This window comes from Mirounga leonina, unplaced genomic scaffold (assembly GCF_011800145.1).
Source record: "Mirounga leonina isolate KUSES-001 unplaced genomic scaffold, KU_Mleo_1.0 Mir_195, whole genome shotgun sequence".
NCBI lineage: Eukaryota > Metazoa > Chordata > Mammalia > Carnivora > Phocidae > Mirounga > Mirounga leonina.
The window spans coordinates 1,638,726-1,661,890 of NW_023270490.1; the positions used below are offsets into that span (position 1 = coordinate 1,638,726).

The window sequence follows — 23,165 nt, forward strand, 5'->3', positions numbered from 1 at the left end:
TTCCCAGCTCAGGTCCTGCCCCTGCTCAGAGGCCTTCAGTGGTTCCCCATGGCCCCAGGACCCCCTGGTCTGAGCTACCCTCCGCCCCTGCAGCCAGCGTGGGTGCCTCGGGCAGCACGGGACCTTTCTGGTGAGCTGGGTACTGCAGGCACACTCCCTAACTGCCAGGGAGTACTCGGGGCATAGTGACCCTGGCCTGTTCCCCCCCCACCCCCCCGCCGGGGGGTTTCAGACGCGGCTGGAGACTGGATTCCAAGGTCTTGGTGCTTCGAGGCCCCTCCGGGCTGTCGCACGTAGAGCTCTGGTTAGCACTATGGCCCAGCCCCTCTGGGCTCCGAGGACAGAGTGTGACCAGATCCTGGCCCCCTAGACCTGTTTCCCATGTGCTTTGGTGGGTATGGGTCTGAGGCTTTTGAAATCCCACTGACCCTGCAGTGTGGGAATTCATCACCCTGCTCTCCCGGTTAGACCATACACAGATGAGACAATGGAAGTTCAGAGAGGTGAGGTGACTTGTTTAAGGCCACACAGTGATGAAAGGGCAGAGCCAGGACATGAGTCCAGACCCCAAGTTTGACTCTTAACCATCCCACACTGCTGCCTCTGTTCAGGAGGGTTTTCCAGTCTGCCCCTGGGCAGGGGCTTCATCTCTCTCACCTGGTGTTCTGGAAAGGAGCAATGAACCTATTGTCCTGGGGAGCTTGACTGCTGTGCCCAGGAGCGCAGGATCAAGGGGGGACCTGGAGAGGGCCCATGCGGCTCCCCCCACCCCTCTGCCAGCATTAAGATGCAGACCTCCTTGCTTCTCTCAGCAGTGAGAGAATAATAGTCGGTTCAAATGTCAGGCCTGCTCTGTTGCCTGTGGGGAGACTGGTTGAGCAGGTCTGGGGGAGGGACGGAGGGAGGAAATTATTAATAATTGCAAAGCAGCTGACCTTGTTGCAGGCCCTTGAGATGAGGTACAGGATTGGGGGCGCTAATCCTAGGGACCCTGCCCTGGAGGGAGGGGCAGCCTGCAGCTTCCCGGGGGCCTGTGTGTGTGGAGAAGGCGATTGGCGGCACAGAGTCAGCCTGTCTGATTTGAGGCACGTCTTGGCCTCCCTGCCTCCCATCAACCCCTATCAGGAAGGCTCTGCCAATGGCAAGAGGAGGCAGGAAAGAGCCTGCAGTGTGCCCTCAGAAGGTGTCTCACTATAGCCAGGTAAGGCTGGCATTGTTATTGTCTTCAGTTGGCAGGGAAACTGAGGCACAGAGGGGTTCAGTTGGGATTTAAACTCAGGATGTTTGATTGCAGCTAGACTGCCCTTGCTGGTGTCTCCACACTCTACTTAGGGTGAGGGAAAGCCCCCCCGCCCCCAGCATCAGCACGATCACCAGTGTTATGCCCCAGAGGATGGGAGTTGGTCCCGGGCTTCTCTGAACCTCAGTCTCTTCATCTGTAGAATGGGGAACCAGAGTTCCTTCGTCATGGGTCAGGGGTGGCTGACAAGGGGAGGAAGTACAGAGGTAAAGGGCAGGTTTACCACCTGCCTACCATCTCCTCCCCTCCAGCGCCAGTCCCTGGCGCCCATCGCTCTACCGACGTCCCTTCTTTCCCCCTTTCTCCAGCACCCACTGCAAGCTCTCCCGGTTAGACCATACACAGCTCTCCACTGGATCTTCCTTGGCCCCTGGGGGACCTACAGAGCGGGTTCCCTAGCAGGGTTTGATCAGTGCACACTCTAGCAGCAAAATGGCTTGAATGGTGCAAGCCGAGGCCATTCAGAGAAAGACTGGTGGGGGTTCTGGGAGCCGAAAGCCGACCTCTGGGCTTGTGGCTAGCTGCCGCCGATGGCAGAGGCATGCCCGGATCGCGTGCCACTGAGCTCCAGGACTGCCGCGTCTGTGGGGGACCTCCGGGCGTCCCCCTCCTTGGCCTGCCCCGATGGACCGATAAGGCCCGGCTCGGGGGAGGCGGCAGCCATAATTACAGGCCTCAGTGGTGGCGGGAGGCGAGTCATGAGGTGGGGGTGACTCAGAGGATTGCTCCACGAGTAGAGCGGGGGTGGGGCCGCCTGCCCGTCTGCCCCTCACCCCACTGGCCTGAGGAAGGCCTGGGCACCCAAAAGGCCCTTCGGGGCCACTGGATGCGGCCAGGCCAGGCGCTCACCCCTGGGCCTGTGACTAGGGCCCCGTGCCTCTTGGCATCCTTGGGGCTTGGCTTTGTGTCGGGATCTGGGCGGCTGGGTTTTCCCCTTGCTCCCTCTCGGGCATCACTTCTGGGAAGTGGGAATCAGGGCTCAGGGGCGCCAGACAGTGGGATCTAACTGAGAGCAGTAAGGCTTGTGGCCTTGCAGATTTACTGAACCACGGGGGCAGGGCACCGGGAATCCCAGATTAGTGACATGTGGGAACTCCAAGAGCCAGCAGGTGCTGGTTTTTAGAACCAACATTTCCAGGTTCAAGGATTCATGGATTAGCAGATTTATAGATTTATAGATTTATAAAATCAGGGAATCAGTTACAGTCAGTTCCAGAGAATTCATACATCCATCGAGGGAGAGATTTTTTTAAAAAATCACAGCAGCTGGGGGCGCCTGGGTAGCTTAGTCGGTTGGGCGGCTGCCTTCAGCTCAGGTCATGATCCCAGGATCCTGGAATCGAGCCCCGCATTGGGCTCCCTGCTCCGCAGGAAGCCTGCTCCTCCCTCTCCCACTCCCCCTGCTTGTGTTCCCTCTCTCGCTGTGTCTCTCTCTGTCAAATAAATAAAATCTTAAAAAAAAAAAAATCACAGCAGCTGAAGAATTTAGGAATAAATTGTCTTGGTGTCTTCAGCTTGCTCCCACATTGGTCAGAAAGAAGAAACAAGAAAAGGGAATGAAAGTATAAATATTCATCTTGTTCTATCTAGCGAGAGGGAAAGCTCATGAAGCTAAAAGTCAACAACTGGTGAATTGAGACATTCGTTGTGCTGGGTTTTTCTTTTGAACTTTCTCTGGTTTTGAAATTTGTCAAAAGGAAAAGTTGGGGAAAAGTAAAATAGGAAATGAAATGTAAACATGAGGTGTAGTGTAACAGATGATACACCTGGGTGATCTGTAATAGGGTGACTTCGTGATTTCTGCATCTGTGATTCTCTTGATTTGTTCATTGTGGTTTTTATCTATATGATGTTCAGGTTACCTACTGTAGGGCCGGAGCTATTCTAGAGGCTCTGCAAATATTAACTTGTTTAATTCTTAACAACCCTATGAGGTGGGTGTCATTGTGGTGCTCGTTTCACAGATGGGGAAACTGAGGCACGGGGGGGGAAGTAACTTATTCAAATCATGCTCAGTGCCTTGTTAGGAGCCTGCTACCTGCCAGGTACTGTGCTAGACTCTGGGACAGACACTGTCCCTGCCCTTGGGGAACTTGGCAGCGGAGACAAATAATAAGCAAATGGGTGAGATTATTGTAAGTTTAAGGAGGAAAATGAGCCTGCTGCTTTGAGGGGGTGCAGGGTGCAGGGGCTCCCTCAGATCAAGCGAGCTGGAGGGCCCATCTGAGAAGGTGGTTTTGAGCGGGGGCCCAAGGGAGAGAAGAAGGCTCACTGGGCAGAATGCCCTCCCTTTGCCCCGGCTGTGCCTTCTGCCGGGAGCGCCCTTCCCTCTGCATCTCTGTGCCAAACTCCCACGCACTGTTCCAGGCCCTGCTGGGCAGGTACTTCCTCTGGTGGTGGGAGGTGGACTGGGGGGCTTCCCCAGCCGGAGGGGGAACCTGTCCTCCCCTGTCTTCTTTCTCCTGTCTGTTCCTGAGGCAGGCCCTGAATGTGGGGGGCCTCCATCGAATCAGCAGCAACACCCACCTGCCAGCCACTATGCTGGGGTCTCTCCCGGAGTTGGAGGCAGGATTACCTCCTAGGAAAGAAATGAAGGTCCAGAGGGGTGAAGAGACTTGCCCAAGGATGCACAACTAGCAAGTATTTAAAGAGGGGAGGGGTCTGCACTCAAGACTTACAGGCTGCCTTTTGGTTATTGTCTTCCTGCCACCTCCCTGCCCACCCTGGCTGGGGGCCTCTTGAGGGTAGGTCCTGGGAGCCCGAGTTAGCTCGGTGCCCGGCATCCCCTAGCTCCGGGCCTGGGCTGCTTGGAGAAGGCGTGTGGAATGATTTGACCTTTTTCGGGCTGAGAGCATGAAACTGAGCAACAGCTAGCTAGGCCAGAGCCTTGGGGGGTGGCCCTACCCCCAGGGGAAGGCAGGTGGGGACCGGAGCCCCGGTGCCCGCTGGTACCCTCTATGCCCCAGTGAACACTGAGAATTTACTTGGGACAAGTGGGCCCACATCACCCCCACACTGGGCTGGTTCAGACCCTTTGCTCTCCAAGCCTGTTCTTGGAACCCCCTGGCACACAGGCAGACTACCTGCACACCCGGTTCCCAGCCTGACCCCAGGGGCTCCACCAGGCAGCGGGGACAGGGAGGTGTTCAGAAGGTTCTGCCTTAGAGGAGGGGTGCAGGCATGTGGGGGCGGGGCCCCCCTCCCTGCATCTCTGTCACTGAGGGAACTGGCAGGGTGGAAGGAGCCCAGACCTGGAGTTCTCAGACTGGGTTCAAAGCTGCTCTGTCCTTTGAGGCTCTGAAGTCTGAACACTTGGTCTTATCTGCAAAACGGAGACCATAAAACTACCCGCCCCAGGGATGAAAGAGTAGCGCCACGGCCAGCACATAGTAGGTGCTCAAGCACCCCGGCTGTTGTAGCTACAGATTAGGGCGGCTGCTGAGGATTTCCGAGTCTTTGCGCGCTCCTTCATCTCACCAGTATTTCCTGAGACCCTACTATATGTCAGGCCCTGGGTAGAGTGTTAGGGGCCCGTCACAGAACAAAACAGACAAAATCTCTGCCTTTGGACAGAGGGACAGTGAACAGGGGAACAAGGAAGCAAACAGCATCATTTCCGACCATGGTAAAGGCTTAGAAGGAAATGAAGCAGGGAGGTGTGATAGAGAGTAACTGGGCACTTCTTTAAGGAGCGGGGCTGGAGAGGGCCTCCCTGAGAAGCAGCGGCGGCCTAAAAGAAGGGTGTTGAAGGTGCAGGGAACGGCAGAGGCAAAGGCCCCAAGGTAGGAACAAGTGAGGTGGGTTCACAGGGCCGCCGCCATGGGAGGCGCAGGGTGAGGGAGAGGGAGAGGATTGGAAAGAGAGGGAGGCAGGGGTGAGGACTTGGAATTTCATTCCAACGGTGATAATTATAAACAAAGACCAAAGTTGTGAATGACTACAATATACGAAGTGCAAACTCATGGTGATTCACTTCCAGCCCAGAGCTTGGGCACTTTGGATCGGGCTCCTGAAAGAAAAGCACCTGCATGCCCCTCCCCTGCCTACTTTCTTGTGTAAAGAAATACAAAGGGAACAGGTCACTGCCATCTGTGAGGTGCAAACACAGTGTGTAAGATGCAAATGTGTTTGTTAGTTGTGAACGTGGCCACAGCGTTTGGCCCTCGGTGCTTGTGAGGGGGGTGAGGGGGGCGGGGGGGGGGGCGCGTAACATCACCAGCCCTGATTTCAACAGCACCGTGTCAACTGGGGAAGGCTTGGGAGATCAGCTGGTCCAACCCCTTGACTCCCAGATGAGGAACCTGAGGTCCAGACGAGGGGAAGTGAGTGGCCAAAGGTGACACTATGACTCAGAGGCAGATGCAGGACTTGAACCCAGACCCCCGACTTCCAACCCAGACTTTCTGAGAAATGGGTGTCTTGCCATGTGCTTCCCCTTTGTTCTTTCCTCCCAGACAGAGTCAGCTGCCCTCAGGGCTAGGGAGGAGGCCTGGGACAGGGGTCTGGAGATGTGGGGCCCACCCCCTCACTCTCCTGAAGAATTTCTTGGTGTTACCCCTGGCATTTTGACCCAGATAATCTACCGTCTGCTTTGGAGGCCATCCTGGTGCAGCCTTCAGACCATCTCTCCCATGGAGCCCTGCCTAGAAGCGGGGGCAGAGGAAGGCAGACGGGGAAACTGAGGCACGGTGGGGGAAGTAACTTATTCAAATCATGCTCAGTGCCTTGTTAGGTGCCCGGAGATCATAAAGTTGCAGGGAAGGAGGAATTTCACTTAGAATTAGTAATGATCCCCGAGGGTTAACCCCCCAATGGCATTGCTGGCTATTGACGTAAACAACAGGCGTCTACAGGATGAATAACCCAGGAACTACTCCCATGTCAGGAGAATAGACCCTTTGGCTCAAGACACAATTTCCACACACAACGATTTTCACAGAGCGCCACTTCCCATCAGCCTGCGGATGAGCACGCTGTGACCTGGAAACCTGAGGTCAGGGACTCAGAATGGACGGCCGCACAATGAAGGTGCTGATGCTGAAGAGGTGGCAGCCAGGTGCGGAGAAAGCCATTCCACGGACTTGAAGAGTATGGGGCGGAAAAGGCACACTGGAAAAAGAAATGAGTTTCGAAGAGTAGACTTTATGTATTTATTTTTTAATTTTTATTTATTTATTTTTTTAAAGATTTTATTTATTCATTTATTTGAGAGAGTGAGAGAGAGAGGGAGAGAGAGAGAGCACATGAGGGGGGGAGGTCAGAGGGAGAAGCAGACCCCCCGCCGAGCAGGGAGCCCGATGCGGGACTCGATCCCGGGACTCCAGGACCATGACCTGAGCCGAAGGCAGTCGCTCAACCAACTGAGCCACCCAGGCGCCCGAGTAGACTTTATTTTTTAGAACAGTTTTAGATTTGCAGAAAAATGGAGAAGATAGCACCCTACACCCAGTGTCTCCCATGGCTAACGCCTTCGCCTTAGTGCAGTGCGTTTGTTACAATTAATGCATCAGTGTCGAGGCGTTACAGTGAACAAAGTCCGCAGTTTATTCACATCTCCTCAGGTTTTACTGACATCCTTTGTCTGGTACAGGATCCCACTCAAGATTCCGCATTGCATTTAGTTATCATGTTCCTTTAGCCTCCTCTTGGCTGTGACAGTTTCTCAGACTTGCCTTGTTTTCCGTGACCTTGACAGTTTTGAGGAGCGCTGGTCAGGTTTTTGGTAAGCTGCTGCTCTATTGGAATACTTTGATGTTTTTTTATTTTATTTTATTTATTTATTTATTAAGATTTTATTTATTTATTCATGAGAGACAGAGAGAGAGAGAGAGGCAGAGGGAGAAGCAGGCTCCCAAGGAGCAGGGAGCCCGATGCGGGGCTCGATCCCAGGACCCTGAGATCATGACCTGAGCCGAAGGCAGACGCTTAACCATCTGAGCCACCCAGGCGCCCACTTTGATGTTTTTCTTATGGTCAGGGGAGGAAGTTCTCAGGAGGAAAGTGCCATTTTTATCATATCATATCAAGGGTATGTCCTATCAACATGATGTATCACTGTGGGTGTTGACCTTGGTCACCTGGTTCAGGTAGTGTTTGTTAGTTTCCTCCATGGTAAAAGTTACTCTGTTTTCCCCTTTTCATAGTATCCTCTTTGGAAGGAAGTCACTCTGCGATTCAGTTTTGCTTGTATCAGTAGGGACTCAAGGATATTTATTTTATTTATACATTGGGTTATAATTCAACACCACTGTATTTTGTTGCTTGGCTTGTTCCAGCTTTGACCACTGGGAGCTCTTTCAGTTGCCCCTTGGAGTGCCCCCGTCAATGTTGGTGTTTTTGGTTAATGTTTTGTTTGGCTTTTGTTTTGAGCACTTTCTTATCTCTGGCACCACAGGATGCTCCAGGCTCATCTTGTATGTTTCCTGCGCCAGTCTTAGAATCAGCCATTTCTCCACGGGGAGCAGTGGCTCCTTCTATGGGAGAATGGTATTAGAAACCAAGCTCTGGGGTCGGGTGTGCCCATGGTTAGTGGGGTGGCATTTCTTTTAGGCCTTCTCAGCTGACAGAGCGAAGAAACTTACGTGTGCATATTAACCCACGTATATACACCGGTCTATAAATATTTTTATATGTATCCACCTGTATCTGTATTTAGCCAAACATGAGTTCATCCTGATGTCTCCAGGATCTGTTATGTTTTATAATGTGATTTGAAATAGTGGTGTGTCACCATATTGATAACCATAATTATAGCTACCACTTACTGAGTGCTCATGATGGTTGAGTTCTGTCTGTTTAATGGGCATCATCTTTACACTGCATGATGGCCCTGGGTCCTGGTTACTCCCCTCAACCCCATTTTACCGATGAGGCACATAAAGGCACAGAGAAGGTAAGCATATTGCCCAAAGTCTCCCAGCCAGTAAGTGATGAAGTAAGTTTCAAAACCACCTTCAGTCATATCAAACATTAAACGCACCTACATCATTAATAAAACTTAGACACAATTGAAAAAATAAGAAAGAAAAAAACCCCAAATGTTACCTTGCAGCTGACTTGCTGACATAGTACTACATTTCGAAGATACCTCACTTAAATGTCATGATTTCCTTGGAAGCCAGTACATTTGTGTTTTGGATCTCAGACATCTTCTGCTTGAGGTTCTGTTGTCTCTAATGACCGACAGATGAAAGAGCTCGGGCATTTGCCCTTACCAGTTTCCCCGGCCACCGTGTTGGGCCATTCTCAGTACCTCCTTCCAGCTGGCCGCATGGGAAATTCGCAGGGACAGAGTCTTCTGGGAAACATGCCCTAGGCAGCTCAGATCCCAGAGGGGCAAAGGAGGGTGGAAAGGAAGCATGGGTGCAGAGAGCGGGCAGGCAGCCCCTGAGGTGTTCCTGGTGTCAGTCTGGTCTCACCTGCTGGGCCTCTTCAGGGAGTCCTGGACAGCAGCCTGCCCTGACCCCCAGTGTGGCCTGGGGCAGCGCAAGCCTGGCCCCTCCTCTCAGGCCCGCCTCAGCCTCCTCAGGCCCAAAGCAGCCTGGTTTCACCTCCTCCAGGAAGTCTTCTTTGCCTGCACCACCCTCAATGATGTCCATGTTCCTGAAATCCCAAGCCTAGACCAAGGGTCTCAAACTAGGAGCCCTCAGATATGCTTTCTTTAGCTTGCACAGTGTCTTCTAGACATCAAATTTTGATTTGGTTCTAGCATTGAAGAGCAAGAGGTTTCCTATGAACACGTGGACGCCCAGCCTATCTTACAAGGGTTGAAAACCTGGCAGCCCCGAGCTCACATTCCCACCGGCTGGTTCAGCCCCGTGCCTGGCCCACAGTAGGTGCTCAGCCGCTGTGGACGGCATGAAGGGGCCAGGCGCACTCAGCTTGGAGGCCTGCCTTTGGAGGCAGACAGGACTGATTTTCAATGCCAGCCCTGCCCCTTCCTGGCTGTGGGGCCTGGGAAAAAACATTTCTCTTCCCTCAGCCTCCGTGTCCTCCTTTGGAAAATGGGCTCAAATCCTACCTCACGGTGTTGTTATGAGGGTGAAGGGAGCTCATATATGGGGTGGGCTGAGGACAGGACAGGCACTCAGGACTCCTGCATACAGAGTTCCCCCTCTTTCTTCCTTTGCTTCCGTACCTCTTGGTTCCTATGCGCCCCCATCCACCCGTTCATTCTGCACATAGCTGCTGTATGCCAGACACGTGGAAGACCCCAGCTGCGGCCCCCTGGTCTAGCTGAGAAGACATTTTATTCATGCTGGCACTTATTCATTTATTCATTCACTACTGAATACCTACTGTGTGCCAGGAGTTGTTCAGAACACTGAGGATACAGCGGCGAACAAAGTAGATGAAAATGCCTGCCATCACAGAGCTGACAATCTAGTGGTGCCCGACAGACTGTAGACCAGTACGGTGTCAGGGAGCACGAAGTTCTGTGAAGAACAATCACGGGCATGATGGAGGGGCTGCTCCTTGGTCAGGGAAGGCGTCTCTGTGAGCAGGGAGGGAGCCGTGGGGCTGGCTCTCTGAGGTAAGAGCATTCCAGGCAGAAGGAACAGCAAGTGCAAAGGCCCTGAGGCAGCCGTGGGCCTGGAGTGTTCAAGGGGCAAAGAGAAGGCCAGCGTGACTGAAAAAGCCTGAGTTACATGTTTCTGCAATGTTAGAGTTCCTCTCCTTCCCTTTTCAACATCCCTCTCCCCTCCTCTCTCTCTCTTTTTTTTTACAATGAGTCTCTTAATTTTGTAATCCAAATACACAATGACAATTTATAAAAATAGAAATAATATCTGGGAAGCCTTTGGCATGTTGCTGGTACACAGGAGCAGTGACTGATATTATTATCATTTCTGGTCAGAATGAATCACTGACTCCCAAAGTTTCCTAAAGAGGCAATGGACCCTGGGGCCCTTGTCCACCGTGGAGTGGTTGGTTTTCTTTGTCTTTTCCAGCTCTCTTGAGATATAATCGGCATATAACATTGTGATATTTAAGGTGTATGACCTGTTGAGTTGATACACTTATCTATTGCAAAGTGACCACCACCCTAGTGTGCATGAACGCCTCCTGCGGAGTGCCTTTCTTTTACGCATCATGCTGTGGTTTTAGGAAGGTGAGTGTGGGGTGGGTGCCTGAGTCTGTGGCTAGGGGAAGGTGCCTCGTCCTCACCCCCTTCTTTTCCCTCCCCTCCCCTCCCCTTCCCTCCTCTGTTCCTTTCCCCCTGCAGACTTTTCAGCAGAAGGAAGCATCCAAATTTGGGAAGTCTCGTTTCAGGGCCATTGAGAATGTGTGAGGTCTCTGGAGTCTGGGCTACAGAGGGGCCGGGGGCACAGCTCATTGGGTCAGAAAGATGGGGGCGGGGTTCATGGAGTGCTTGAGAATGAAGGTCTTAAAAGTGGGCGCTGGTCCCACCTGAAGACCCCTCACTGTCTCCAGAGCAGAGCTTCTGGGCTCCTTCCCATCTCCCACCCCCCCTGGTCCAGCCCCATTGTCTCCTCCCCTGACCACTGGGTCACCTCCTCCCTGGGCTCCCTGGCTTCCACCCAGAGCCCCCCTGCCAGTTCTCCACACACAGCCAGAGGAGCCCTTAGAACGAAGTCAGACCATGCCCCCCACTGAGAGGCCTACAAGGCCCGGCATGACAGACCCCATCACCTCCTGAGCTCACCTGCCCCTAGCCTCGTCCCTGCCTCGGTTCCAAGGCACTGGCCTCCTTGCTGCCCCATGAAGGTCTCCTGCTCTTTGACTGCTGTACCCTCCCCAAGCAGGCAGTTTCTCCCCTCCTCTCGTGGGGTCGGCCCGACCCCCAGCAACCTGCCTGCCCACCTGCAGGAGTGGGCCTTCTGCCACACCTGCGTGCAAGCTCCCTGTCTTCAGCCGCCAAGCCCTCTATCACTATTTGAAGAAACACGTTCATGGGTCTGCTCACTGGGCAACTGCCCCTGTTCGCTCAGGGTGTCAGTCCCAGGAGGGCCAGCTGGGTCTGGGGGCTGTGCCCCAGGGCCTGGAACAGTGTTGGTGTGCAGTATACAGTAGGTGCTCAGTGAGTGCTTGGTGAATGAGTGAGCGCTAGTGCTTTAAAGTCAGACATTGGAGTCTTTGCACAGTTCTTAAAATTCCAGCAATGGAGAGCTCAAGAGTCAGGGGCTCTGGGAGCCGCCTGCCCCGGACCAGGCCCTGCTGTGTGTCCCTCCCGCTCTTGTCCCTCTCTTTGTCTCTCTCTCCTCCATCTCTGTCTCTTTCTCTTCTCTGTCCCTCTTGTTTCTCCATCCCTCTCTGTCTGTCTCTCCTCTGTCTGTCCGTCCTCCCCTCTCATCCCCTGCCCTCACCTCCATGGGCCCTGGGCTGGCTCCAGCTGCAGGACACTTTTCAGCCTCTGTAGCTGCCATCTACCCCATGAGGACCCCTCCAAGTGTGACAAAGTTGGTGCCGTGAGAGCGGGAAGCGAGCCGGGGAGGCTGGAAGCTCTCAGCAACCTTCTCGCGGCATGACTCCTCAAAGTTATAACCTCTCTGCTCTCTGTGCCCCGATTTCCTTGTCTCTACAAAGAGTGTTAACAATTTCTGGGACTTCCTTTATTTCTCTTCCAAATATGCTTATTATTTTATTGGCTTGCGGTGAAGCTCAGAGAAGTTTATGGGTGGGGGAACTTCACCGCTGCAACCTCCCTGGCAGCAGAAACAGTTCTTGCCAGAAGCTGACCATGTGTGGGCCTGGAATGGGTGTGTTCCTGGCTTAGGCCACTGTCTGCCCTGGGCTTGGCACACAGGGCCCTTTCTGCCTGGCCAGGCCTCCTCTTAGAGACTCGAACTCACTAGGCTGCCTCTAGTCTCAGGGCTTTGACAGGTGCTGTTCCTTCTGTTGGAGATGTTCTTCCTTCTGTCCTTGGCCTGATTGAATTCCTACTTCTGATTCTGATTCTGGCTCAAACACCACCTCTTTCAGGAAGCCTTCCCTGATGATACCCCCCAAGTCAGGTCACTTGTTAACCAATTTTTTTATCATTTATCACCATTGTATTACTTTATTTATTTGCTCTCAGCCTCCATGAGGCTCCCTACCCCATTATCTGAGCTTAGGTTTCCCCTGGAGGGAAGTTGGGAAGCCCAGGCCTGTGAATCAGCAAAGTTCTCCTTCCCGTCTTGGTACTTTGTGGAGGTTGAGAGTTGGCTTCCTCCAAGAGGGACTAAATTCAGGGGTACATAGTGGAGGGGAGGTGGGCAGGGCCTCTCCCTGTCCCCCAGACCAGCCCTCCACCATCAGACAGCTTCTCTCCCTGCCTGGGCCCCCATCGACTGCTCTCCTCTTCCCCCACCCTTCCTGGAGAGCCAGAGGGAGCTTTTCAAAACCGAAATCTAGTCCCCAGTCTGATGCTCCAAACCCTTCCTTGGCCTCCTGTTACTCAGAGGTGGCTGGGCTACAAGCCCTCTGTGGTCTGACCTTGCCTCTTTCCCTTCCTGCCCTGGCAACACCCAGCTCCTTGTAGCTCCCTGCCTCTGGGTCTTTGCCCTTGCTGTTCCCTCTGCTCTTAACACTGTTCTCCCAAATGGATGATAGCTACAGGACTCCCTCCCTCACCTCTTTTGGATCTTTGCCCAAATGTCCCTTTCCCAGGAGGCCCTCCCTGACTGCTCTATTTAAAAAATCTAATCTCCCTGCCACCCCTTTTCTCCCTTCCTGCCTTTATTTCTCCCTATAATCTTGACTCCCCGGAATAGGCCTCGTAGGTTCCTGATTCATCTTATTTCCTGTCTGTGTCTCCCACTAAAATGTCAGCTCCCCCAGGGCAGGTGCCTTGGTCACTGTGCCTCCCTGCTGTGTTCCCAGCAAGGAGTGGGCCCAGGACTATGTGGCTCTGGGGTCAGATAGGCCTGGCTTTGGAGTTCTGGCTCAGTCACTTCCTGACCTTTTCCTCTCTGGGCCTTGGTTTTCCCATCTGAAAAATGGGAGAAAATATGGGGTTGAGTGAGGGCAAAATAAAACCCTGTTTGTAAATTGCCTAGTGCCTACATGTGAAAAGAGACTCCCCCCTCCTCACCCCCACCCAAAAAAAAGCCAAAATGAAAACTCACCATGCATCATTTTGGGGAAATGGGTGACACCATTCTGGTCTGTCCATAGCATGGACTATTATGCAGCTATTAAAAAGAATGGTTCACAGTTTTCCCAGGTGACTTGTGTGGCTCAGCTTCTTTGTATGTTTTTAAACAATCTTTATTACAGAGGCATCTTTTTCTCTAGGATTTATTTTTAGTTGAAAGAGTTCAAAGTAGAGTAGAGTGTGCATAGTCTTCTACCTTTGTTTTAAAAAGGACAATATATACATTTATATTTTTCATAGTTTTAAAAATTGAAGTGAAATTCACATAATGAAAAAGTAACCATTTTAATTAATCATTAAGTAGTTAACCATTTTAAAGTGGGCAATTTGGTGATATGAGTACATTTGCAGTGTAACCACCACCTCTATTTAGTTCCAAAACATTTTCATCAACCTCTAAACAGACCCTGGACCCACTAAACATGCCTCTCCTCACCCGGCTGCCCCAGGGCCGCCCCCCCCTCCACTAGTCTGCTTCCTGTGTCTATTGGGTTTATCTATTTTGCATATTTCCTATAAATGGGATCATACAATATAGGACCTTTCCGGTCTGGCTTCTTTTAATTAGCATGTATTAGTCAGTACTTCATTCCTTTTTATGGCCAAATAATGTTCTATTGTGTGGATAGGCCACATTATGTTTATCCATTCACCTGTTGATGGGCATTTAGGTTGTTTGCACCTTTTGGCAATTGTGGATACTGCTGCTGTGAACAATCAAGGAGAATTCCTGTTTGTGCGGAGATTCTTACAGAGAAAAGCAAGATGCTGGAAAGGGTGTACAATGTGGTCCTGATTTGTAAAAGAAATGACAGATAAAGAGATCCCTTGTCCAGGCATAGTCTGTATGGGATTTTCATGCTTACAGAAAAATATGTAAAAACCCATTCTCAACTGTCAACACAGGGAGAGAGAAGGCTTTTGCAGAAAGGAAAAGAGAAAAAAGAAGGCCAGATGCCAAATGAAAACAGTGCACACAAAATGATTCCATTTAGGCATGTGTGACAAGTTACAGATTGAGTAATCGTGTATGTAGATGTAAAAAAAACCACGAAACCCCCAAAACAACAACAGAAACCCCCCCAAACTCTTCTCTGCAAGAAGGGCTGGGCAGGAGCCTGATCAGATGGGGGAAATGAGGTTGGAATAGAAGGGAACCCGGGGGAGTGGATGTTCTCCAGGGTGTCCCCACCCCCCCAGCCCCCGCCTACTGTGAGGTCCCATTGGAGCCAAATTTCCTCAATGTTGCCCGTTCTCTGGCTGGGACCTGAGTAGGAGCCAGAACCTTCCTTGTGGGGGTGCAGTGGTCCTGCCTGGGGGCCCCTCTGCAATGATCTCCTGCATGTGGTTCCCATTTCCTGCAGGGAGGTGCTGAGCCAAGGGGAAAGGTAGGAAGGGACCCAGGAGGGAGAAGTGGCCAGACTGGGGGATGGACCCCTTGACCTCCACCGGCCTCAGGGCCCTCACCCAGGATCCTGGTTGAGCCTCCTGGCGGGCTGCCGAACCTGCTTTGTCTCCTCTGCTCATTCTTCTTCTTTTTTTTTTTTTTTAAAGATTTTATTCATTTATCTGACAGAGAGAGACACAGCGAGAGAGGGAACACAAGGAGGGGGAGTGGGAGAGGGAGAAGCAGGCTTCCCGCTGAGCCGAGAGCCCGATGTGGGGCTTGATCCCAGGACCCTGGGATCATGACCTGAGCCGAAGGCAGACGCCTAATGACTGAGCCACCCAGGTTTCCCTGCTCATTCTTCTTTTAGGAAGGCCCACAACCACCTGGAACGTCACAGGAGATGGTTATAAGGAGCCTCAGGTCCCTATCAGCCGCTTAGTCAAATCCTAACATTTTACCTTATTGATTTCGGATCTGTAGTCGTCGGGGTGTGGCAGGAAACAGACCTCTCAAACCAGATACCTCAGGGAAAATTGAATAAAGTGACTTTTCGAAGGTGTGGGCAGGGTTAAGGGAACCAACAACGGAAAGGTGCAGAGTGGGGCCGGCATCAGTGGGGAGCAGATGTTTGCAGGGATGGGGTGCAGGGAGAGGCCCCCCTGGCAGGAGTTGAGAACTTCAGGAAGGACAGCTCCAGCCTGGGGGCTGGGGGCACAGCACGGAGGGGGCTGTCAGGCTCCTCCAGCCCTCCCATCTCCTCCATTCAGGGAACCCCACAGGAAGCCCAGCGTTGGTGGCATCCCTCCAGGTCAGCCTCCGAGGCACAGATTAGGCTGGGGAAGGTGATGATCTAGAGGGAGCAAAGGAGAGCGTGTCACCAGTTTGCCCCACCTGGAGTGGTGGGTGGGCATCCATGGTAGCCCATGGTGCTGCTCAGTGTTCAGCTCTGGCCCCGGATGTGGGTGACACGGGGCAGGAGGGCTCTCCTGCTGTCTGGGTTCTCTTTTCCCAGCTGCTGCGTGCCTGCCAATAACTTTTGCCATTTTCAAGCTCTGGTTTGTAAGCTCCTATTAATGGAGCACTTAGTACCTGCTAAGTGTTTCACCCAGCTGATGGCCTGATTCCCCTCCCCACCGAGTTTTATAGCTTCAGAGAGGGGTTCAGAGAGGAGCAAGGCTTTGTGCAAGGCAGGGCCCAGAGCTGGACTTGAACCCGGAGCAGCTGCTATGGAAATCTGAGCCCTTAGCCGTGATGCCTTCTGCCTCATGATCCAGCTTTCTTCCATCTCTACCCTGTGAAGATCCCCAGAGGACCTCCCGCTGAGGGGACATAACTGCCCTAGAAATCCCCTGATGCGTGGTTCCAGCTACAGGTCCGGGGTACCCAGACCCGGTTCTGGGGGGGTATCCTGATTCAGCCTGGCCTGGGCTCTGCCAATTCTACCTACATCAACCAGGGTGGGCATCTGACTCCCCGGGCCTCAGTCTCTCCCTCTGGAAAATGGGCACACAGCGAGCCCCTCCCTGCAGCGAAGTGGTAAAGGTTTGATGAGGTGATAGGCAAGAAGCCTAGGACCCGGCACACGGAAGGCTGCCCCAGCTGGCCCTGCTGGGTTTCTGATTTCCCGAGACGCCTCCTGGGGGCTGGATCCCCAGCTGGAGGAAGGATGAGGCCTGGCCCTGGAGGCCCTGGGAGGGCCTGGTCCCAGGACAATGCCGAGCATTGAGTTCATGCCAGCCCTGGTTTGGGGTTGGAAAAATAGAGTAATCTGGGCAGGACCGAGACAAAGACCTAGGGGCCGGGTTGGCCGAGGGGCGTCAGGTTACCCCCCACAGGCTGCAGCCACGCCAGTGGCTTCTCCAGCAGCTCGAGGGGGGTGTTCTCCTTTCCCCAAAGATTATAATTAATTAAGTGAGCAATCAGGGCCCCTCGCTGAGGTCTCGCGGGCAGGCGGGTTTTGTTACAGGAAGAACTGCAGGTACGGGGGTTCACAGGCCTGCTGGGGCGTGGCAGCACCATAGTAATAATAGTGGCGGTGAGAACGGCCAGCCAGGCCCCTGGGGAGCAGGTCCGCTTGCACCTCGCTCCTCCCCGAAGTCCCGAGAGGTGGGTCCTGGGTCATCCCCATTTCACGAAGGGTCAAACTGAGGCTCCGGGAGTCACTTTGGCGGCTGCCCCCTTCGTGTCTTCAGCAGGGTCTGGAATCACACGGGCCTCCGAGCCTCCTTGCCTCAAGCTTCCCCTCTGGAAATGAGGATTACCCAGTGCTGACCTCATTGGGAGTTATTATGAGAATCAAGTGAGCAGGAAAATGTCTGTCCCCTCCTTCTGTTTACTTGGATGACAAGGGCCAGGCTCTGCCTCTGAGGAGTTTGTGCTCGTGACACCTGTCGACTACTCCCACCGCTTCCTCCCTTTGTGAAGGGCTCCGGCCTTCAGGACCCCCGGAGGGTAGGAGGATGAGGCCTCAAATGATTTCTGCCAGGGGAGATGGGCAGGGGGGACAACAGGTCAGAAGCCTGTGGAGGTTGGAGAGCACTGTCTGGGGAGCAGTGCAGGGACTCAGACTATGGGGTTTGAATTTCGGCTCCATCATGTCTTTGCTGTGTGACCTCAGGCAGGCTACTTGACCTCTCTGGTCTCAGACTCTTACCCACAGAATGAGAGTGTGAGAAGAAAACCTCCTGCAAAGGGTTGTTGTGAAAAGAACAGTGCCTGGCACATAATAATACTCAATACATATTGTTATTCGTAACCGCTTCCTACAGGAAGCCCACCTTGACCTCCTCTGGCTCTTGAGGCTGCCTGGGGCACCCTCCATCACAGGCTGCTGCCTCTTCCACGTGCCAGTCTCCCACCCTCACCCAGATGAGGGCTGCGTCCCCAGAGCCCAGCAAGAATCCAGCGCGGAGCAGCCATGGGAGGCCAGGTTTTGGGTGGATGGTATTGCTGAGCACCTGTATTATGTGCAAGCCTTTCACATGCAAGTCCTGACTTTAACATCTTTCTTCTCCCAGAATGTTGGCTTCACCAAGACTCGCCCATAGTAGGTGCCCAGGAAATACGTGATGGAATTGTTGAGATGAATGAGTACTCAGAAGAAAGAGGGCTTTCTTTCTTCTGGGGGGGCCTCAGCAGGTCCAGCTCATGTGACAATAAGAAGAAAAACAACAGTAATAACTGTTACTATTTGCCATGCTCCAGGCTCCATGTTGAGTCATTTTGGTTCATCTGCCCAGCAGGCTAGTATTGTTAATGTTTCTGTCTCCCAGCTGGGGAAACTGAGGCACAGAGAGGTTAAAGTGGCTTACTCCAAGTCGCACAACAAGTGAGTGGCAGAGCCACTCTCAGACCCAAGACTGTCTGACAGAGGAGCCTGCCCTGAGACTAACAACATACCTGCTCCTACCTAGAGGGAAAGTACTGTTATTGTACCCATTTTCCAGTTGGGGAAACAGGGGCAAGACGGTCTACCCATGTCTGCACATAGAAACTGTGGCTGAGCAGGAGATGCCCGAGGGAGGGCCCTGGACGCCCAGGCTAGCACCCTGATGGAGGGGTAGGAGATCCCCAACCAAGCTGCCCCCTGCCTGTCTCTGGCTGATACCCTGGCTTCTGTTTACCCAGCCCAACACCCAGAATGCTGCCCCTTCCGCTTGCCCAGGAATCTCAGGTGCCTTCACAATAGGATTCTCTGTCCCTGCAGCTGGTTTTCATTCAAGCCCTTTGTGCTAAAAAGAAAAAAATGAAAAGAAAACTTGGCTCCAAGCCCCCCACCCCTTCCCCCGCTTCCTACGGAGAGAGGAAGATCCCAGCCTCTTCTTTCCCTCATTCTGGGGCCCAGAGATGTCTGCGGCCTGCCAGAGGTCACACAGCAGGGTCGGAGCCTTAGACTCCTCATCCAGTGCTCTGCTCATGGCACCCCAGCTTCATGGCCAGTGGCCCCCTCCCCACCCCTGCATTTGCTCTTTCTGGCTCTGTCCTCTAGGCCTGGGGGAGCAGAGGAAGTGGGACTAATGTTCCCTGAGGCTTCCTACATGCCGGCCACTCTGCCATCCCCAAACTCATAGAATCTTCAGTACAGCTCTGTGAGGTCCTGTCACCCCATTTCACAAATGAGGAAACCGAGGCACAGGGAGGTGAAGTGCCTAAGGTCACACAGATGGGATGTGGCAGAGCAGGGATTCGAACTTGCGTTCCCATAGCTCAGTTGCTGCCCCACCTGGCACCCTCTTGTAGGGAGGCCTGAGCCCTGGGGATGGTGGGGGAACTAGAGGGAAGTGGGAGCCTGGGCAGGGCCAGGACCCTGGAGTGGAGCCAGAAAGGAACAATGGGTCCTCAGAGACGGTGGTGGCCCCGGGTGGGGTGTGAGTCGGAGCCAGGGGCCGCAGGGCTAGGCTGTGGGCCGGGAGACTCAGCACTCCTTTCCTCTCCTCTAGCTCCTGGGTCGGGACCTAGGGACACTCCTGACACCTTGACTCCCAAACCTGACAGACCCAGGGCTCTGGCGGGAGGCGGGTCAGCCACGGGGAGCAATAATGGCTAATCACCAGACTTCATGCTGCTCTGGGACAGTAGACCACACGCTGCAGCTAGGGCCTTCCTGGATCCTCACCACCAGCCTGGGAGGCGGGACTGTCGTAAATGCCCTTTTACACACATGGACAAGGAGGCCCGGAGAGGCCCTCGGCACTTGCCTAGGGCCACAGAGAGACAAAGAATTTTGTCAGGGGAAGCCCCTGGACTCTCTGAGGAATAGTGAGCTGCCTGTCCCAAGAGGCATGCAAGCAGAGGTGGAGGGAATGCAGTGAGGTCACAGTGGGGAGTTGGTGCTCCTTAACAGTGGCTCACTGAACATGGGGCCTGGGGAGCCAGGAGCTGGGGAGTGGATGAGGCCTCTTGGAGATGACAGGGGTCAGTGGTATGCCCAGGATTGGCAATGTGCCTCCCATAGAGGAGGCGCACCCTTCATGGAGCATCCGCTGTTTGCAGACACAGGAACTCACCCCTGTGGAGCCTGCCATGCACCCAGGCCCTGTGCCTCGATGGTTCTGAGTGCTCACCACTTCTCAGCCAGTTTGCTGAGTGCCTCAGGGATCCTTGAGACTCACAACACCTTGGGACGGCCACCTGCTGTTCACATCCCTATTGGCAGATGAGCAGCCAAGGCTCAGAGAGGCCCAAGGACCTTCGTGGGAGGTAATCAGCACAGCTGGATGCATGAGCCAGTCTGCCTCTGCTGTGTGGCCTTGGACCACTACTGACTGCCTCTGGCCTCAGTTTCCCCACCTGTACATTAGGTGTAACTATCTACAGCATCTTAGACTTCTAGGTGAAGATTTGAGAGTCTGTAAGGTTACACTGTTTTTTCCCCCAGGAGTTTGCTGCCCCAAATGAAATCCTCTCTAAAAGACTCCTTTTTAGGGGTGCCTGGGTGGCTCAGTTGGTTAAGCATCTGCCTTCGGCTCAGGTCATGATTCCAGGGTCCCCGGATCGAGCTCCGCATTGGGCTCCCTGCCCGGCGGGGAGTCTGCTTCTCCCTCTGCCTCTGCCTGCAGCTCCCCCTGCTTGTGCTCTCTCTCTGTCCCCCGCCCTGTCAAATGAATAAATAAAAACTTAAAAATAAATAAATAAAAGACTCTTTTTCAGCCTCCTCATTCCCACCCCCTCTCTACTTTCTCCCCTGTCTCAGGGTTCATTCCCAGTTTCCTTTTGTCCCAATTAGGCCATCTTCCATGCCTGGAACAGTGAAGACATTGAATTAAATCTTAGAACAAGAAGTCGGGATATGGGGCTGTTCTGGGATCCACTATCTGGGTTCTAGGTTGGTATCTCTTCACTTTTCTTTTCTTCATGGGCCCCGGGGGCTGCTGTGGCACCAGATGTCACATCCCACGTAACCACATTTTAATTAGGAAGGGAAGGGGGTGGGCAGAAAAGAGATTTTTCTCATCCAGAATCTCACTCTTTTATCAAGCAGGACAATATTTCCTAAATGTCCCAGTAGACTTCCCTGTAACAATGTGACAATGGAGTCACATGTCCACCTTTAAGCCAGAAAAGAGTTCCCATGGCTGACTTAGATCAATCAGGACTCAGCCTCTCTGGTTGCCCCCAAAGAAATATGGCTCTGAGGGTGACGGGGCCACAGCCAGGCCGGCCACCAGTTCCAGTCCTTGCTGACATTCATTTTCCCTCTAGACTGCGCCTGGATGTGCCTGGATGTGCCGAACCTTCTCTGGCTTGTTCTCTTGGTGGTGAGCACTGTCTTCCCAGGCCTCCAGATGCCAGCTCTCTGGTTCTCCTCTGCCTCCCTGCCTGGTCCTCCTTGGGCCTCACAAATGGCCCTTGAGGTGAGGTGGAGCCCTCTCCTGCCTTCACCTGCCCATGCCTGGTGAGCCAGCCGCATGGGGTCCCTTGTTCCTGGACTGCCTGAGCCCGGCCTCTTCCTCCTCCAGAGACATGGGTGTCAGTTAACCAGCCATGCCCCACTTCGCTCCCCGGCTCAGAGAATGGCGCTGCCACCCACCCAGCAGGTCTCGGACCCTGGAGCTGTTTTCCACTCTACCCTCTCCAACGCCATCAGCCTTACCTTCCAACCGTGTCAGAATCTGACCTGCCTCCCCTCCTCTGCCGCCATCCTTACCCCTCCCTGCGTCCGCCCTCACCACCTCCTGAGGGGTCGTGCTGGAGCCTCAGTCATTTAACACTGCTGCCCTGCTCAGAGCCCTCCTGTGGCTCCCACCTGCCTCCAGGAAAGCCAAGTCCTCCCCATCTCAGGGGACCCTGCAGGATGGGCCCCTCTCCTCCCCGCCCCTCTACCCTCCCTTCTGGCCGTGCTGCCATTCACTCCTTAAACAACACCACACGATTTCCCCCCACACTTTCCCCACCTTTGCTCTTGTTGTTCCCTCTGCTTGGAACACTGTTCTTCTGGATCTTTCCATGACCTGCCCCCTCTCCTCACTTGGGCCTGTGCTCTGCAGAGAGGCCTCCCAGACCAGCCCCTACTGCAGCCCTCCCCTCATTCTCCATCCTGGCCCTCATTCATTTTTTTGCTGCGCACTTGTCATCCTCTATTTATGTGTTCATTTGCTCAGTGTCGTGTGCCCACCCTGAAGGTGAGCTCTAGCAAGGAGCTAGAGTCTTATTCAGCACAGGGCCTGGCACACAGGTGGTGCACAAAACACTGTGCTTGGCGACAGTCTTGGCAAGACAACCTCCCAGAGATGGCCGTGGAGACTATGTCTGGGTCTGGAGGTAAGTCCTGGCTGGGGGTCCAAGGTGCTGTCCGGACCTCAGGGCAGGGGAGGGTCCCAGGCAGTGGGGAGAGGATCTCTGAACCTCCACCTTGTCCAGAACAGAGGGCAACAGGGCCTTCAGGAGCCCGGAGGTGATACTGGGCAGGAATGGACTGTAGGAATTTTTAGGCCACCTTCAGTGCTTCCTGTGGGGACATCTTGTCTGATGGTTTAATTTTTTTCTTTTTTTCTGAGCGGTGGTACCCATTGTTCAACAGAAGATCCCAGTGCAGCGGCCCACGTCTCCCAAGTGCAGGCTCTAAAGCTGGCTTGTAAGGTGGAAATCGACCACGGCCAAGTTCCCCTTGGGGATTCCACAGGAAGGACACAGCCCTCCCCAACCGAGGCGGATGTACGGTTTCCATAAATTCAGCCCACCAATCCCTCCTGCGTTGGGTCCCGCCCAGGGAAGGCCTGGCTTGTGTTCTGGGGGCCACGGTGTGGAAACAGGATTGCATCTGAGCAGACTCAGACTGTGGGGGAACCGCTAACCCATACCTCCCCCTCCTGGCATATCCACCATCAATCGGCTCTTTTCTCTCTGAGGCTGTCTTTTTATTTTTTCCTGAGCATGTATAACTGAATTCCTGTCAAAGTACCTAAGTTGTGACTGCCCTGAGTATAACATAATTAAGGGGGGGCTGCTATTCTAGTTGATATCGGGGATGGGGCTTCCTGGCCTTGACCTCTTCTCCAGGGTGACCCCAAGACCCATCCTTAGAATACCAGGCTCAGGGGAACTCAGCCCATGATCGAGGTCCATGTCTCTGGTTTCCATCCAGGAAAATAAGGCTGTGAGAGGAGAGGGAGGTCGTGCTTTGGGGACAAGGAGCAGGGTGGCTGAAGCAGCCATCCTGGGGGAGGGGGTCTGGGCAGGTAGGGGTGGCACAGGGCCCAAGGCCAGAGCAGGATGTGAGAGGGGGCGTCTGGGGGCATGATGTGTCCATTGCGCTATTCATTCTGTGTTTATCATTCATTCATTCAGCAAATGTGAATGAAGCACCTACTCTGTGCCATGTGCTGGGGAGGTGATGATCCCTGCCGACAAGCTGCTCATAGTCCACTATGGGGAAT

General features: G+C 53.6%; 1 long non-coding RNA gene across 1 annotated transcript in view; it reads left to right on the forward strand.

Annotated features, from left to right (window-relative positions):
• LOC118023967 overlaps positions 1 to 22,886 on the forward strand; it is a 30,473-nt gene extending 7,587 nt beyond the window's left edge. The window contains exons 2-3 of the long non-coding RNA XR_004682961.1: positions 20,516 to 20,614; positions 20,992 to 22,886. This is a non-coding gene — a long non-coding RNA (uncharacterized LOC118023967). The remainder of the gene's footprint in view (positions 1 to 20,515; positions 20,615 to 20,991) is intronic.
• The last annotated feature ends 279 nt before the right edge of the window (positions 22,887 to 23,165 follow it).